This window comes from Larus michahellis, chromosome 2 (genome assembly GCF_964199755.1).
Source record: "Larus michahellis chromosome 2, bLarMic1.1, whole genome shotgun sequence".
NCBI lineage: Eukaryota > Metazoa > Chordata > Aves > Charadriiformes > Laridae > Larus > Larus michahellis.
The window spans coordinates 86780466-86800449 of NC_133897.1; the positions used below are offsets into that span (position 1 = coordinate 86780466).

At 35.8% G+C, this 19984-nt stretch overlaps 1 protein-coding gene across 11 annotated transcripts in view; it reads left to right on the plus strand.

Moving 5' to 3' along the window:
- The window catches only part of CDH18 (cadherin 18), a 576293-nt gene that overhangs the window by 398078 nt on the left and 158231 nt on the right, over positions 1-19984 (plus strand). The window lies entirely within an intron of this gene.

Genomic DNA, 19984 nt, shown 5'->3' on the forward strand with positions numbered 1-19984 from the left:
AAGGGAAGACTCTTGGATTGCTACATACGTGCACACTGAACTTGCTGTCTATGTATACCTTTTGTGTTTATTATAAAGAAAAAAGAGAAATAAAAGATACTAAAATATGATAAAATAGCCTTTCTTCAGAGCTCAACTAAACATGGAATGAGTGCAGCTGATCCTCTTACATCAGGTTCTAGAACCCCAAATGCATGGGACTTATATATGTCACTGCTAAAGACTTTTCTAGACTATTTCAGAATAGGATTCAGTTCTGCTTCAGGGAATATTATAAATACAGTCTAGGATCCATAGGGTATTCATCCCACTCTGAGGGTAGGGTGGAAAAGGACTTCTCCAAAGGGAAATCCTCCGTGACTTTCTTCACAAAAACTGGCAGGAAGTGTGTTACCTGTTACAGTTCCTCAGAAGCCTGTGAGAACAAAAAGCCCTGCATTTATGTTTTGACATATATAGTGAGCTTCAGGCATAAAGTGCATGCTGATGCAGCCTTAGGATGGTCAACTGAAGTCTGATTTATCATGTGTAATGTCTGTATAGCTTGCGTTTTAAATTTGCATTAAAATAACACAAAACTTTATATCCAGCTTTATTGCAAGTTGTATGACAGATGGAGCTTTTCTCCACCTGAATACTGCCTTTCAGCATTGTGATAGAATTTTTTATTACACACTCTAGATGAATCTTAATTTCCTTAATGAAAATGGAGAAAGACATTGAATATGAGGGGTGAAGAAAGATTATTAATGGGGATGGGGCAAGGAAAAGGAATTATTTCATTTTAGTTTGCCTTCAAGTTGGGAATCCTGAAAATTATATCTTAGAGTATGAAAAATATCCAAGGAAACCAGTAGCTTCTGAAATCACAGATGTATTTTAGCAAGTGCTTTCAAATTAGAACAGTATCACCTGAACTGAAAAATAGCAAGTGAAACATCTGTATTTAAGATACTCTTAACAAAAAGACTAAAAAAAAAATATTTAATTATGCCAACCTTAGTAGCATACCAAGTATTTCAGTATACTGAAAATTATTGAGATTTGTGCAGGAAATGTAAACTGGGGAAGGACCTTTCTAAATTGAGACAATGGATTGCATTGAAAGAGAAGCTTTTATAATGGGTAAGGGAATGAGGAGGTATGCTTCCAGACCCATTCTGGACTGATTAACATCTTCATGAATAATTATGGAATAGAAAAAACATTTTACAAACATGTTGCTGATGCAAAGCGATGCAGGAGAATAAAAACATTGTGTGGAAAGAGCTAGATAGCATGAATAAGATTTGGATATGGAGATACAGAGTAAACCTCAGGACCACAATGTGATAAGGCTCTTAAAGAACAATACCATGAATTTCTGTTATACACTATTGGTTTGTTAGGTGCAAGTGACAGAGGAAGAGAAAGATCTGGCCACCAGATCAATTATTGCTTCTACTTGAATACCTTCAATAAGGTAAATATGATACCAAGCTGCAAAAGCTGAAATAATCAAAACAGAGATAAAGTGGTATTGAAGCCATGGTGAAAAATACTGTTAACCTGTTTACTGCTGTGACTATTTTTGGCCAAGAAAAATGAGTTTATGTATGAAGCCGTACAAAGAAAATTGAATACCATGGTTGGGGTGGTCATGGACAATAAAATATGTTTATTTAATTACTCCCACAGATAACAGTGGAGAGCATGAATTACTCTATAAATACACTTCAGAAGAAACCACAAGGGAAAGAGAAGAGTTAGTTAAGTTGATTCAGCTTTTAATTGAAAAAATTAGGTTTTGGTGACCATGAGTTAATTTAGAGTGGAAATAAGAAAATAAGGGAGGTTCTGAAAGAGTGTACTAATAGGAAAAGTGTAAACAAAAATCTGAAGAGGTTTCAAAGTAAAGTGTGCTTGTCTTTATGAAAGCATTTATAGACATGAATGCATGCAAGAACAGAGGCCTGTATTCAGTGAGTTAAAGGTCCCTTTCAATTTTATGTTCCCATGATAGCTATATATTTTCTTTCATCCTCTGACCACTCTATTGGTGCTACATTTATGGAGATGAATAAATATGATTTCTTGTAATCCTTTGTGGTCAGAATCTGACTACATGCCTTGTTTGAGGACATTTCTTCTTCTGTACTTACTGGGTTTTCTCCCCTTTTCCTCTAAGAATTCCCTTTCGTTTTCATCATTTTGTGCTTTGAGTACTTCACAACATTAGTAAGCTCATCTTTGCAGAAGCTTTGTGGGACTTAGAAGCATCTGTACTCTGTTTTCCATTTGTTGTGATGGTTCTGATGACCTGATTTACTGCAAAGATCAGTCATATTATCTCAGGCTTATGTTTTTAATTCAGGAAAAAAGGGAAACCTGGCTGAGACTGACATAACACTAGTAATTAGCACAATTGTAGCAGTGGTCGTTGTGCCTGAGTTCCTTTTCATTTTGAAAAATAGATGTTTTGCTGATGTTGCATTTAAATGTACACACCTCATCAAGGTCTCATTCTATGTGTCTTTAATTTGACAAGAGGTTTTCATTCAAAGCCCCTCAGTTTATGAAAGAAGGCTATATGAGCAGTGCCCTTTAATTCCAGGCTTCTGTTTGGTGGCAACACACTGCCTATTCTGTCAGTTATTAATTCTGTAGACTACTCTGTTTCACTGGTGAGAGTTTTGCCATTTGAGATCTGTCCTTTCACATTTTTCACACCCAATTTGGGAGTAACATCACAGAAAGCAGAGTCATTATGTACAACGCTGTTATAATGATTACAGTCATTGTCATGGAAATGTACACTGAGGACAAGAATAGGGTAGGCCGGCAATGAAAATAGTAAGGTTTGTCATTCTTATTGTGAAATGACTGTCAAGAGGATGGATTAATTTAGTACCATCATCTGTTATACAGCAAGTGTTAGGACAACAAGTCATCATTATACTTTAACATCAAGCATATCCCCATTCCTCAGTCATTATTTCTTTTCTCTAAAAAAATGTCATTTGGAGACTGGAAATCTGTATAAAATTAATCCGTATTAGCCATACTCAGAAGTTTTTTATAGAATCATGGCAAAACACAGGTCCTGGAAAGATGAGGTTGTGTAGAAATGAGAAATGATCCTTTTGTAGATGTTAAGTATTTTCTGTAGTTCTGGTATTATACAACTGATTCCCTGTTGTTGCACTTGGGATAAGACTTCAGTGTTTTAGGATATGTTTTGCCAAACAACCACCCCCCAAAATAGTTTTGTATTTAAAAAGGTATCTTTAAAGAATTTAAAACCACAGTGACTTCTTTTTTCTAAAATGATGAATTATTTGGTGAGGTTTTCTTGAAAAATTCCCAATGATAACAGTATTCAACAACGTTAGTTCTGACAGAGATCTGTGGGTGCAAGTATGTGTGTGTGTGCGTGCAATGGAGAAACTGTGGAAATTTGATTAAGCGGGAACAAATATCCTTGTCTTAAATAAGCATCTTGAATACACAGAACTGAGCTTTCAGCTACATGAGACTTCTTGTCCTTTGCATCTCTCTGATGAAAACTATTCTAATGAATACATATCTGTGAGCACTGAAAGGGGCAGGGCTGGTGAATGCACCATGACCCGATGAGGAGTCAGATACTGACTGCACCAGCTCAGAGGAATGGAGATTCTCCTGAGAAAAGCTAGAAAAACTTGTGCTGTAGGGCTGCAAGCTTTAACATTTCTCAGTTGCCATGGCTGATATAGTTTGCATTTCTCTCGCATTTTCTGTATGCTTCCAGGTTAGATAATTCGTGTGCCAGGATATGGACAATAACAATAAAAAATAACAAATAAAGAATTTAAGGAAAGAAGAGGAATGGAGTACACGGTTTCAGTCCATAACGTTCTTCATTTTGAACCTTCACACCTCTTTGCCTCCAGAAGGTCTGCTCCTTCTGATATTTCTTAAAAGTGAGTTGCACTGGAAGCACATCATAACTACACATTCACTGTCCTTCTTTGGAAAGAGAAGTAAATGTGCAGTGGTAAAGGGAAGATCAGTGTTCATTTGAGGCTGAGAGAGTCATGCTATTAGATGGAATAGCAGAGGAATATAACGAACAAGACATGCTGGGAGAGTTGGGGTTGTTGGAGTTGTTCAGCCTGGAGAAGAGAAGGCTCCAGAGACCTTATAGCAGCCTGACAGTACCTAAGGGGGGCATACAGGAAAGATGGGGAGGGACTCTTTATGAGGGAGTGTAGTGATCAGATGAGGGGTAATGGTTTCAAACTGTGTAGATTTTATATTAGATATTAGTAGGAAATTCTTTACTGTGAGGGTGGTGAGTCACTGGAAGAGGTAGCCCAGGGAAGTTGTCGCTGCCCCATCCCTGGAAGTGTTCAAGGCCAGGCTGGATGGGGCTTTGAGCAGTTTGGTCTAGTGGGAGGTGTCCCTGCCCATGGCAGGGGGGTTGGAACTAGATGATCTTTAAGGTCCCTTCCAACCTGAGCCATTCTAAGACTGACACTTGGTTACTCTGTTCATCCTTTGCGTCTCTGAAATACCAAACATATACTTCTTAATCCACTTCATATGTCCTCTGAAGGGTAAATAAGAATGGCTTTTTGGGTATTCAGCTCTGTCTTGTTTTTCAACTGCATTCTTCACAAATCTGAGGGTAAGGAAAGTGACATTTTATTTAGTTCCTACATTTTTCCCTGTAATTCAAAGCCACTTTCAGATTTGTGTTGATAGGGGAGGTAAGGAAGTATGGGTGTGAATACAGGAAAGGGAAGAGGAAAGTAACAGCTTTTAAAATGTCCTGAAATTATTGTACTGAAAGTTAGATTAGGAAAGAAATCCCAGGTGTTATATTGGATTTTCAAGGTAGTAATTCTATTAATTTGTTATTTTACTCTTGAAAACAGAAATACAGCATAACAGACTTGTAATTCAACATTCTTTTTCAAGGTAATACAGTGACATTTCATTGCAATAAATTAGTTCTCATACAGGAGAGTGAATCTAATCTTTCCTGATCATATCAAGACAATTTCACATCTCAGATTTAATGACAGCAAGGGGAAAAATTTTATACTTTAGAATAAGTGCTAAGTAAGAAACAAAAGTGGAGTTTTACAATTAAAATGCTTTTATTCAATGTTAGAGGTTTACATAAAATAAAGCATATCAGATGTTTCAGCATAAGCACACACAAAGAGTTCCAAAATTTATTCTGATAAAGAAAGTGTTTTCTTTTATGATAAAGAGAATAAAAAAAGAAAGTGTAGATGTTATGGTATAAAGATTTTGCACATGGCTTGTTAGCCATTTTCATGCCTTTGTAAAAAGGTGTGCAGGTGGCATAATCAGCATCTAGAATATCATGCATCTAATTTTCTGCCTTTTAGGTTGCTACTTTCACAAATAATGTATTTAGATAAAATAATTTCCTGTATAGCTAGTGAAAATGTGGTAGCAATAAATACCTAAATACGCAAGCACAGAATTTCCTGTTCTTTTATAGACTTTGGTTGCTTCTTTAGAATTTTATACTAAAATAGACCTATGTAGAAAATAAATTAAAAAGGAAGAGGGATTTTGGCTCAGCAAGCTTTAAAACCACATATTTCATGTGGCTAGAGATTAAATTCTTAATTCTTCCAGGGGTTTTAGAAAGGGGGAAGACCAACACTGAATGGATACACTTAATATTTGAGCAAAGATTTTAGCTTCACAATTTTTAATTCAATTTAAGAGTGAGATGTCTGCAGATTCTTCCAAAGACCTCTTAGTAAATTTGTGAAAGACTGAGATTATAGATGCTTAGACTGAAAAAATAGTATTGTATTGTATAGTTTGTATTTTTAATAGATCCCTTTTAATTAAAAAAAAAGTCTTCCCTGTTACAGTTTCTCCATAGGTCACTAACCTCAGATTTTATGGTACTTTCTATTTACTTTGGTCTTTATGGTTTTCTATTCTCTGATTACTCAAAATCATCTTCTTCCCTGTTACAGCATTTTCATTGCATTAGGTCACTAACCTCAGATTTTACAGTACTTCTTTATCTATTTTGTTCTTGATGCTTTTCTGCTCTCTGATTACTCAGGTCCTAATTCTTGTCTCCCTTACTGTTGCTAAATAACATTTTGATTCAGTACCATTGAAGTTGATGGAAAGCCGACACTGATCATGTAGGACAGTACCTATTTCTTTATTCTGCTATCTGTCTCCCACTGTTGCTCATGGCAACCTTACCAAGCCTTACCAAGAAACAGAGAAAATGTGCCCTCTCCATCTTAACTGCTGTCATCAAATCCGAGGTCAGTATTGCACAACATTATATGGTCCTATATCATGTTAGCCATCTCATTTTCTACTTTATTTTTACAAAAAGCTAATTCAAGCCCATTGCCAAACCAAAAAGCTTTTCAAAATAAAAATTTGCACATGTGAACTTGGTTTTTTTTGAGTTCTGTTGGTACTGACAGCCCCATTTGCCACCTCCATGCTGATAGTAACCCTACCTCTGTTCAACAGCTATTATTTGGTTTATTTTTGAGCGCTTGAGGGCACATTACTCAAATTCTACAAGTCATTGAACACTGTAGACCTTTAGGTTTCAATTATTATTTTTTAAATGGAACCTCTAAACATTCAAAGGTTATTTGGGGGAAAATCAAACTCAAGGGAAGAGAGTGTTTTCATCAACCTGATCAATAAGACTTTCTTCCAGCGTGTTCAGCCATACTTGAAGTTTCCTGAAGCATAGTACTTGCATTGCAGTCATTTAACAGAAAATGTCTGTATACAGACTGACAAGGGCATTTTGAGGTGACACACCAACAAACAAGCAGAAAAGCACAAACAAGTTGAAGTTCAGTCCTGGTCCAAAGACATAGGATAAAGTGTTTACCTGGTTTAACTTCATTTAAGTCAATGTGCAATTGCACTGGGAAGAAACTTGGTCTTTTATGTCAAAACAGCCACATCGAATCTAGTATGTCAAAGTAATAACTGTTTTTGTGAGGAAGCTTTATACGTTCTGTCAGTTCTGTATTGCAAAACATCAGTTTGCTGTGTGGAGACCATTATTTCAATTAATGGTTCAAAAAAATTTTGTCAAGGTGATCTAATCTTCCCCAAGATTCCTGTGGACTGAAAAAGTCTGTACAAAAATTGACCTTTTTTTTATTCTTTACTTCTTACCCTTTTATGATTTTGACACACCAGCAGCTGAAGTTCTGTGGCTTTTACATGTTCTTTACAATGAACGACTGTACTGATGAAATCAATGTCTTTTAGGTGGAACTGCCATTTTTCACTTAATTGTTCTAGCAGTAATTTTTTGTGGGGAAAGCCAGCCTCGTTCCTGCCTAAACTATTTAAATTTTTTGTTTATTAAATGGTATTGACTTTAAAAACTAAGGCAGAAGCTGGACATTGCTGAAGTTGTCTGTTGTTTTTAAGGTGGGTCCTTCTTTTTTTAGTAGTTTTTTGCTGATGACTAACTGCAAACTACACTTTTGCATAACAAACAGGATTTTTTTGACTAGAAGGTCAGTGAAGACAATGAGAAAAGCTACATCATTGGCAAAATCAAAATCACTTAGCTTAGTGGCGATGAATATGATGCTTATATTTTAAATATCTACACTTTTCTGTTAATTAAATATCTGGAAATGTTCAAGGGAAGAGAACTGAGAGAATCATTGATTTTTCATGTCTATGTAAAATGACCAGGCTAATCTTTATGTCTAATAATACTGTTTCTTGATACAGAGCCTCAGCAATGTTAATTACTGTCTTGACATTCTGTAACATTTCAAGAATTTTTATAGATTACCAAGTGCTTTCTTCACATTAGGTTTTTGAAATGTCAAAAATTAGGAAATACTTGCGGTGTGGACAGTCTTAAGACTGTGGCGCACACAGACTTCGTGCATGTCAAAAATCATAGAGGGTTGTTGGTGTGGGATTGTATGAGTTTAAATTCACTTTATGAAGAAATTAATCCATTAGACCTGAGGTGTATCTTAGAGGTTTTTGGCAGACCCCTTTTGCTTTTAAAATGAGATAAGTTTTGCAGTCAAAGTAAGATGAATTCCTTTGGGTTAGAAGATGAAGTAATTGAATTTTTGTCTGACATGAATACTAGAGAGATACTTTAAATTGTGCTTCTGAGTAATATTTAGGTTTATTTGCAATGTTTAATACTTGTTCGTATTAAAGTACAAATGAGTAACGTCTGAAAGCAGGAAGTACCATGGTTACTCAAAACCACAGGTATGTGTGGCGTGGTCACTGGTGAACTTCAGTGAATGCTTCCCCTGCTGTTGTTTGGTTTCCCTTGCAAATTTTCTGGTCTTTAATAATATGCTATTATTTCCTTCAGTCAGAACCTCTTACAATGAGGTCAGATTATAAAAGATCATTGTCCAAGGCTCCAAAAGCCATGGGCCCCAGGGGCACTAATGCGGGGGTGTCCACACAAGCACATGTGTGTATTGATACACACATGGAGGCTTGATTGCGTAGGCATTACTTCTAATACACTTTATGTCTCCTTAGAGAAATGTAATTTGGTGTCAAACTGAGAATTCATTTATTGATTCCCCCAGCTGAATGACTGCCATGAGTTTTTTTGGAAGCTAGTCATTTTATTAGTTTACTACTACTTTTTCTTGCTGTCATAGTGACCTTTATAAACTATACCAAGTTGTGGCCCTTTCGTGGAGCTGTTTTCAAGTAAGAGCAGCTTCTCTCACTGAGGGGCTCCTTCCAGTCCATAGAAAATAAAGGACCAAGGACTCTATGCAGTCTTAAATGGAATTTGACTAACTATTATCATATGCCCTCATCGCTCTACTCTGTATCACGTTGTGTGCAGCAGGAAGATAATTGCATCAAAGTGCGGGTGCCCCGGTGTCGGCAGAGGCAGTAGGTGCTGCAGGGTGGGCCCCTGTGTGGAGTGGATGCTGCTGCCTTGTGCCGGACACAGCCAGTTCCAGCCGGCTCCAATGGCCCCTATGCAGGGCACAGCCAAAATTCAAATTTGTAAAATGCCAAAAATACTTAATTTCTGTATTAAAAAAACCCAACAAACCACAAAAGAAGTGGTGGGTCAGTTACATCTATGAGATGTACAATGAGGAAATAAAGATAATTCTGCATCCTTTTATATTCATCTTGAACTTTGTAACTTAATTTTTAAGGGTATTTACCAGCTAATCTTAAATCAATAGTTGATGAACGTGAAGGTATGCTGACACACTCAAGCATGAATTAGCATGTCAATTAGTTCTCAAGTACCTTCTCAAACTTATTCTGAGAGGTATTCATTCGTGTTCAGTTGCCTGAGTATCTTTTCATGCCCATATGTCGTCTTGTCTTTTTAAAGATACTGCTGCATCATTTGGCTATTCATTGTATTTTATCAACTCATTTGAGATGTATTTATGAAAGGAAACGTTAGCTGGACTTTTACTTAGGTTCTTTGTACAATGAGAGGAACACTTTGGTTGAATGATTGAAACTCTAGATTAAATCCTATTTATTGTGTATCAAACAACAAAGATTAAAAAAGGTGCAGGAAGTCAAACATGACAATTAGGCAAATAGAATGTACATCACCACAGTTTGGTGTTTTCTCCTTCTTTCCATCTAGAAGGGTGTGACAAGTGAAACCATGCAGGACATGCTTTAGCAGGAAGATATCCTCTTTTTCAATGGCAAAGATGGCTGTAAAATAATAGATATTTCAGGCATAGCAATTTATTAATTCATCTCAAAATGGCTGAAAAAAGGCAAGTATGAACCTGCAATATTCTTAGGTTCTTAGTGGAGTTTGCAAAGGATTATTTTCATGGCATATTCTGTACAGCACTAAAGGTAATGACTCATATTGGTTGATTTTGAATGTATTGCCTTCTCAGCAATTGCTTCTTTTCCTTATTAGGTACTTTGCCTACATGTCATCTTTCAGTTGTTTCAGTATTACGTCTAAAGCTCAACTTGTATTTTTTTGTGTCCTAGAATGGATACACATTTTTTAATGACAATAAAAATTTGTCAGATAATAAGAAGTAAAGCAGGAGGTCTCAGGCTCAAATTTAAAACTTCTCTATTATTTCTAATCATATAGCGCTTACATAGTCTATGCAACTAAAATCACAGTGGTAAATCTTCAGATTAATCACCTTTGTAAATATTTCATTTCTAAAATACATAGGTTGTTTTTTTTTCCCCGAACTGTAGTGGAAAATACCAATGCATAAAAATGTGAAAGCACTCTTTCAGATATTCTTCATATTTTTTTCTGCTTATCAGGATTAACTCTGGTTAGTTCTTGACAAGGAGTTAGTTTTCACTTAAATAGTTATTCCCATGAGTTTATTAGCTGCAACTTAAACAATGTATTTTAAATAACAATGAAAACAACACAGACACCTTTATTTGTATAGAAAGTGAGGAGGTGATATCTGCATTCAGATTATGATCAATGATTTAGAGGAAAAACCTGAGCAGAGGTAAATCTGTGTCTGGGGCTAGAACAGAATATCTTTGAAGATGTCTTTATATTCTTATAATCTTGGGTCCATTTGCTAAAGAGTCTGTTCCCTCCAGAATTTAGATGAGGTTTTTGAAAAGTCAGGTTGCCTGTATGGAGCTGTTCAAGATAGGAGATAGGATAGTTGTAAAGATGCCTCTCTGCAGATAAAGGACTTGTCAAATAAACTCACCAGAAGAACTTGTTCTAAGTCTGTTACTCAAGAGTAGTAGTATAGCTGTTCTGTACATTGCATATTCATATCAGTCTTCATTTTTCCTCTTCCAATAGTTTGAAATTTTCCATTAGTTTACAAACAAATGAAAATCCCAATAATCAGGGATAATAGTTTGTATTCATAATTTACACTTGGGTTTAGTGTATAATTAATTTGGGTAGCATGGGGTATTGGTATGTCCTTGTTTGTTTTGTTGTCAGGTATGTGTAAACTGTTGCCAAAACGTGTTTGTTTGTTTTGTTATTTTCCACTGTATTAGCATACTTGATACTTAAGGTATCAGTATAAATAATACAGCTTTTCAAAGTCTCATAGAAAAGACAGCAATAAGAACAGTTCTACTCAAGAGATCTTTTCATATTAGTTAAAAGACCTACTTGAGCCATACTTGTGATAATATGTTGATAATAAAAGGGTGATATTCACAAACAGAACACTTCCTTTAAATTAGGAAAGCCTGTTGAGGAAGAGGTTTCTGTATATGTTTACAAAACAGATATAAATGTTTTTACTTAATATAAATGTAGTCTCTTTTGGAATCAATGGCCCATTTTAAATTTTTAATGCATTTTTTAATATGTTTGTATTGCTATATTTATTTTACTACTTAATATTAATTACAATTTTTTATGGTAAAAATCAATAACATCCTAAAGAGGTATAATTTTGGACCTGTTTGCACACTCCTGGTACATGAATACTTTCTAGCTGAAAACCTTGAGGCCAATCATGACAACATAACCATTTCAACAAATCAGAGCATCTGTATGGATGCTTCAGATGTAATACTAAAACTACAAGAACATTATAATTTGCCTGCTGACTGAAATAACAAAGTTGCTGATGATGTGTTGAGGGTGTTCAGACAGCTTCTAGGATAGGAAAAATGCAGCAGTAATGGAGGACTTCACTTACTCCCTGGAAGGCAGAATAAATTTTACATTGAGGTTGAACCCTATTATCAAAAGGCTCTCGCCGTAATAAATGGCTGCTTCACAAATTATCTAGTCTTCAAATCTCCAAAAGAAGAACTAAACCTAAACTTGGTCTTAAGCAATGCTTAAAGCAAATGCAAAGCACCTGCAGAAAGACGCAAAGGGCTAAAGGGAGTTGGAATGACTAAATGGTGCAATAAAGAGGGCAAATAAAGGCAGTCTTTTAAAAAGTATGGTTATTTCTAAATGAGAGAAATAGAAAGGACTGAGAAATCTTGGATGTTTATTGTGAAGCACAGTAGCCCATCAAAGAAAGTTTGAAGAAGAACTTGCTATACAAAATAAAAATAAAAAACTCTTTAGAAACATCAGGATAAGGAATGCTACCAGAGACTGTTGTGATAAAAGACAGTTGAGGTATAAAAGGTGTAGAGAGAGCAAAACAAGGTTGTTGCAGAAAAGCTAAAAGATTTTTTTTTTAAATGTCTTTACCATGGGGCACCTTGGGGAGCACAACAGAGTCATTTTATGAAGAAAGTGTCAAAGGAAGAGTCTCAAACTGAGGGACTCTAGAAAAGGCTATGGAAAAAAAATCAACAAATGAACAGTACTTAATCACAGATACCTGGTGCAGTAATCCAAGAAGAAATACCTAACCCAATAACTTTGGTATATTAATACTTATCTAAAACTACTTTGGTATCTGAGGGCCAAAGTGTTCAGTAATAACAATATAACAAACAAATAAATAAACAAAAACAAACAAACCAAAAAACCAACAAACAAAACCCAACCTCAAAACCCTCCAAAAACTGGCACGTGGGGAAAACCAATGCCACTTAGCTTTTAAAACCATTTGTGGAAAGCAGGGTTAATAGCCAGGTGTCAAATTTCATTAATTATACAAAGGTATTGAGAAGAAAGAATAGGAAAGACCAACCATAAATAAATGCAGCACAAAGATCTTTCACGACTGAGGCAAATTCAATACAGATAGGTGCAGAATAGGTCATATGAGCAGCAGCTGAGTTGAGCAATTTTAACGGAGTTGACAGCAGTCATTAACGAGACTGTAAGGTTATATTAGCTCTAAGGTAAACCTCCATCAGCTAGGTACTTAGAAACAATCCATTGAACAAACTGAATATTAAAAATCATAGGGAAGGGATGGACTCACACACACACATACGCACACACACACAACTTGCTCTATAAATCCACAGCGCACCTGTGTCTCAAATGCAAAGCATACTTCTCATTCATTTTCTTATCTTTTCCCTAGTCTTGCAAAAGAAACATTTCTGAGAAGGGCTACAAGGCTGATCTTGCATATAGAACAGTTTCTGTATGAGGAATGACTAGTTAGACCATCAAACCAGACCATCAAACAGTCACCTTTATTTGAGCAAGTCCACATTTTCAATTAACAACTTCAATTCTGGAATTACAAAATGTATTTACATCTGTTCTCTTTCTGAGTACAGGATTTTTTATGGGAAGGGATTGCTTCACTTTCTTGGATGTAGTTTGAGGATCACCTTAGTAGAGGAGGGGTCTTCTGACTGAAAAGACATGAAGTGAGAAGGGTTGGATAGTGACCTAGACCATCATGAATTGTGTGATGAATGTGAATCAGGAATGATTTTTCACTTTCTTTTCCTTCCCTCCTACAAGCAGCAGAAGTAATGGAAAACAAACAAACAAACAAACAAACAAAAACCCCCCAAACCCCCCAAAAACTCAAACAAATAACCAAAACCAAACAAACAAACCCACCAAACAACAACAAACAAACAAAAACCCCCAAACGCACCAACAGACTAGAAATAAAGAAAACAATGCGGTTTTTCACATATGAAATTAGTAAAACTGCTTAGTATAGGATGCTTTGATGTTTAATGCCACATCGGTGTTCCTAATTAGTCTCAATAATGAATTGAGGTAATTCACCAGGTAAAAACCATGGCACATTGAGATTAAGAGCAAGCCACAGTTTGACAGAAAAATCCATGCAGTCAAGAAGTTAAAGCTGCATGTCCATAAATATAGATAGCTGAGCTTTATCTCAAATAAACGCTAACAAAAATCACTTTTGCCCATCACACACCTGTATCATAAGGATTTGTTGTCGTATTAAACAGTATTCCAAGCTTGGTTATGTCAGAGGCTATTACTGATGAAATCAACATTTCCAGTCCATTCTCCCTTAGATAACTTTTCCTCAGTGTGTCTGTAATAGCATGAGCAAGCCTTCTTTTACATTTTATTTGGAGGAGTAGTTTCTCCATTTTTTCTCTGTTTTTGTCAAACCAGGACAATACTGTATGAAATCGTGTTTCTTTCAGAGCACAAGGAATACATTCATTATAGATAGTTTTCATACTTAAAGCAAACTGGCAATTTACAGTGACTCATTCAAAGTTTGTTTTTATTTAAATCATTAAACTTAGGATCATGTGAAATTGGGATGTAGATTCCAAATATATGTGTAGTGGTATTGTTTATAACATTAACTACAGTTTATGGGGGGAAAAACACAACCCAAAAAATCCTTCCATCTTACAAGTGACTAGTGATACTCGGTGTCTCTAATTTAGTGCACTGTTTAGGAACTGAATCATATTGTTGGCTTGTTTGATTTTTTTCTTTCCAGTTTTGACTTCAGGGAGTAGATATTTGGTACTTCTGGAAAATGAGATCCCACTGAGTAGCCTCCATGTAGTAATCCCAAATCAGCGATACCCAGAGCTCTCTTCCTTCCATATCTTCATTTAAAAAAAGTGTTGCCAGATGTGAAAATTCTGTAATTGCTCTTAGTTGTAGCCACTTACTTACAAATATACCTTTTAATCTTTACCTTGAACTATGCTGTCTTTCATCTACGATACATATATTATATATCATTTTCCCCTTGATGAATCCACTGCAGACCAATAGTTTTTTATTAGAGAGACACTTCTGTGTCCCTCAAATATAATGACTTCTATGACTTCACTGTGGATGCTGATAGTTATTACAGTGATTAATAGTAGCAGAAAGAATGCATATCACCTAAGTAGGTAGCCTGTATGAATAGACTTGGCTAGAAATCAAAAAGATAGCATAACGTTCCTGGTTCTTTCACAAAAAAAAAAAGACATACTATCAAGTAGCAACACATAATGCCAGTAGTAATACACAGTAACCTTACTATGGCTACATTTTCTTTTGATGTACTTAGATGTAGCTTTTGGAGAAGACTCGTGAAGTTACTGTTTATTGTATCTATTATCTGAGAAGATGGGGCCAATGAGGTCCTACAGTAATATAAGTAATCCTTATCACTGAAGCTGCTATTTCAGCATAACTTAAGTGCACAAGGCTTGTACTTATCACTTACACAGTAAACAGACATTCTTCTACATGTCTCGGAAGTGTTCTAACCTATAGAATATTAACATTTATTTGTGTTGATTTTATTTTCTATGGGAGAACAATGTTTTTCTCTGGCAACCTTTTGTAGCAAACCATAAAGAAAAAATCTCTAGATGGAAGTGTGATACAAGTATCAAACCACACAGCTACCCTAGGGAGAATGTAAAAGTTTCCCTTCTTTCTCAGTTGACACTTTTGTAACTTAAATTTTCTTCAGAATTGCTAGAACTATTTCTGAAATCAATATTTCCCCCCCAAAAAAACAAACAAACAAACAAAAAACCACCACCCAAAGCAAAACACACACACACCCCACAACAAAGCAAAAACAAAAAAAAACCACAAAAAATGAGAATTTAAGACTCATTCCTATTCAGGAGGTGTCTTCATCAATGTAAGTCCCTAAGTACATCTACAGGTGCAATATTGGTTTATTGAAGTGGAAACATCCAAATGACAATATTTTTCCTCCTAGAAAAATTATCTGAAATGTTTCAGTCTATTGAAAACCAAGTAAGAGCAGAAAAGGAATCTTCTCAGTGTGGCAATTTACAGATGGAAGAGCAAGAATGCTCTGGTTTGCCAGTCATTCTGTTTTATCTTGAATAATCTTCATTTGAATTATCCCTCATTTCTTGTGGTATCCCCATCTGCTGAGTTGTTTCCAGCCTATAGTTACTGTGTTTCCTAATACCTGCATCCTACACCATCAGCAGTGCTGTTAAAGTGGAGACAAACTTTTTGAATTTGTTGAGGTTCAACAGAAGTGCTTTCTCCTCTCAATTTTCCAGCCAGATTCCCTTCATGTGTTGAAATTTCACTCCACGACTGCGGTTCCCAGTTTCCAGTAATTCATGATTGTATTTGGTACTTCTAATCTTCCTTTGTGGTGTTGTACCTGTGATTCTAAAAGAGCGCCTTGCTCTCTGACCTCATAAGGATCCTTTGGAAGTTATGAGATTATTTAATCTTCATGTTACCTCAGCTTCATGTGGAGGCTGATAAAAGATCATATTAATGTGTGAACTGAATAGTGTACGTGTGTCGGCACTAGAAGCTGAATGAAAGCTGATTGATGCGCTTTTCTTCAAACCTTTCTCATTCTGAAACATACTAAATAGGAAGATAATGTATGTTTCAAGACTACATATTACATTAATACATTACAGCTACATGAACTGCTAATGGAAAACAAAATAGAAAAAAAAAGTGAATTATTTTGGCTTGTATTGCCTACAGAGTCCCAAGATTCTTGGGAGTTATTAGTTAATTCATCTTCACAGCATGCTTCTGAAACTTAGCTTTATGAAAAGTTCAACTGGGGCACTGGGAAGTAAACTGGGTTCCCAAAGATCACATAACAAGAAGTCTGTTCTTCCCGTCGCAGCATTTATTAAAAAAAAAAAAAAAAAAAAAAGTAATTAATTTCTAAGTTTCTTCTTCAATTTTGATTCAGTTGAGTTGTACCTTTCCAGATCTTTTACTCTAACATATACCCCCTAAGTACGCATGTAGTGGCCGTCAGTTTTCTTGGCTCTTGGCACCACAACAGGCAAATGCTTTTTAAGCCAGACAGATGCAGACTTGTTACTAGTATCTATTCCAATATGGCTGAAGGCATAATCCAAGAACACAAAACAAGGGAATTAACAAGCAGTGTTGTATTTTGAAATGTTCATCACTCCACTGAAGCCTATGATTAACAGGCTCTGCACCTACCATTTATTTGTTTTCTTCTATGTGCAGATATTGTGCAGAGACAAATCTGTATCTCTACTGTCTTGATTTAGCAGAAATTAGCACTAAATCTTGGAGATCTGTAGCCTACAAGACAATAGGTATAGCATCTCATATGGTAATTAATAACATCTAATATCATATTAACATGTTAAAGAGTTTTATGTGGTTCTACTGAGTTTCTAAACAACTCTAGCAAGCCAAGCTGATATGTCAATAATCTGAATTTCACAGACTAGCTTCTCAGCCGATATAAATGGCAAATCACTGGATTTATTCTCTAAATTGTATTTGAAGATCTTGCCATGTCTGTAGAGAATCAAGGAGAATTGTATACAACATAACCGTATGCTGAGGTCTGTGTCCTCGTTGTTGTTTATTTCATGCACCCTCTGAAGAGTTTCTGACAGAAACCAGTTATAAATTTAGACTGTGAAGCTCTCCCGGAGGAGAGATCAGCTTTGTATAGTAAGACGTTTTGGGAAGTACGTGTGGTCATAAGATGACACATGAAGAACCTGGTTTCTCTTCTGCTAGTCATTGGAAAAATATCATGTGTGGAGCAAAAGCACATAGGAAATACAGAACACAGCTTATAGTAGCAAGGGAAAGGGCAAGTGTTGAAAGAACTTACTCAGGTGGTCACTATACGGTGTCTGTACAGATTAATTTCAGATCAAACAGAGTTCAGGCGTAGAATGACTTGTTTGGTCACCCTTCTGGGTATTTCATCTCTTTTTGAAAGCCTTCTCATTTGTGTCAGCTTTTTCCGTCCTGTCCCCCTTACAAGAATATAGATATTTTTAGGTTTCTACATTAGTTATATGAGACATGTCTGAATTTTGAAACAAATTAAAATGTTCACCTATGAGAACAAAATGGATGACTTGTTTTTGATGGCTATGCAGAACACTTTTTGTAATTCATATCTGCAGATCACTAAGATTCACCTAGATTTTGTTGTTGTTGTTGCCTTTCAAGTTAAAACAAAGCAGTTACAAATGAAATTTTAGTTGTAGTTCTGAAAAATGAAATTAAACTACAGAGGTTTTGGGCTTCATCATAATCAGTATTTCTACTTTTGGGGAATTTGCAGAACCCTGACTGACCTCAGAAAGGTTCCTGAGCATTGTAGCAATGTTTTATAGTTTTTGTTAAAATTCAAATGACAAGCAGAAGCTAAATTTGGACTTGACTTTTGTTTGATAGATTTTTGTTATGTGGAGGCAGCCGGACCTGGGTGCAGTAATGAGGGAAAGAATCTGTGTTATTCATCCACTGCGAGTTTCAAAGAGACAGTTGTCAACCATTATCCAGAGCTGGGATGGCTATCAAAGGACACACTGAGAAGCTATGTGGCTGGATTAATCATGCATATGAGATGTACAACAAATATAACTTGATTAATTAATTGATTAGTTAATTAACCATCATGTTTGTTAATTAGGTGATTGTAAGTGTCTTGATTTATGGCCTTAAATATTGATTTTAGTTTCCTGACAAGGAGGGAAAGTGAGCACCAAAGGCATCTGTTTGTACATATGTATGAACCTCCAGATGAGGAAGAAGAAAAGTTTCCCCATTCAACTCAAAATTTAACTATATGACTGGAAAATAAAATGCATAGTAGGAGAAGAATTTTTCTTTTCCTGCTTAAACTAGTTAGAACTGTGCAACAACAAGACCAGTGCTATACTTTGTATATATTTCACTGTTCATTTTTATTTCCTATTTTGTCAAAGATATCAAAAATATTTTTATGGGTCAGAGTCTCACGTGATGTTTTTTACATTGGATCTGAATATTATCTTCTGTAGAGCTACTTTATTCTCTGTGTTAATGTCTTTAAATTGGGGCTGGTTACTAACTTTTTTCCTGTTTTGCTTTCAAAAATGCTTATAATATTAAAATAGGTTAAGCTGGCTATCAATTTTTTTCTTGAAAAAGGGACAATGCTCTGCCTTGAGGAATTGGATAGTCTTCTGAGGGCAGGGTGGCAACAGAGTGTGACAGAATCTGGATTCAGGAGGTGGAGCAGAAAGCATTGCTGAAAAGTGCTCCCTTCGTTGGCCAGTGATAGTGTTAGGTCTCAGTCTCGTGTAAGGACCAGTGCAAGCAGCACATTCTCTCATAGCTCAGGACAGCAAGAAGGACCATGCATGGAGCAGTGGTGAGTCATTAGCTGAAACAGGGAGAAAGGATGAGGCACAAGTATGCACAAGAGAGCTTGATGAGATGGGATTGACAGCCAGAGCTGGAAGCATGACCACTGTGAAAAGAGGGTAAAGCTTCAAATCAGTTTTGGCTTCACCATTTATTTGCCATTAAATTACCAGCTGCAATTATGAAGCAGAATGAATGATCCTAACTTAAATTACACTGTAACTTCTCTGAGATCTTCAGATTCCTGGAGCAGTGGAAAAGAGAATTACTTAAATAAGAGTGAGTACTGTTACATTTTCGATAGTATCTATGAGTTGAGTAATCCTACTGACTGGCATTATCTTTCACAGTTTTTACATTGCCTTTTTAAAAATAATAATAATAAAAATAAATACTGTTTTTTTAGTGTACAGATCAGTGTACAGATGCCCAAGAGCATTGGCATTGTTCCTTTCTGTCCTGCCTGATAGCTGTAAAAGGGAAGGAAGAAGCTTTTGTCATGCTTTGCTTAAAAATGAGAAAAGATGGAACCTTTCTAAATGGGAGGACCCCCAAACATTTGGAGCGGTCTCACCACTCTGTTGGAATGGTGGGCAGGAGATAAAAGGACACATTTAACAAATAAGTATGTTTTCCCATGAGTGGAAAATTTGTTATTTTCTTTAAATGTTCCTCCATAATTAAGCCTCACCTCAGTAAAAACTTTTGCTGTTGATTTCATAAGTGATGAAGTTTTTTTGATGAACTTGTGTTGTGCATAAAGTATGTGTGCAGAATACAGCAGAATATTGCCCTCTCATGTGTGTATATATATTATTAAGAAAGAAGAGTAATTAACACATGATAAATACTCTGAATATTAGCATTAGTGGCATGATAACATATTATTTTTGTACATAGGGATATTACTATGAGGGCTAATCCTAAACATAAATAGCTGGTTTAAGAAACATAAGAAAATGGTTAAATCTGTTA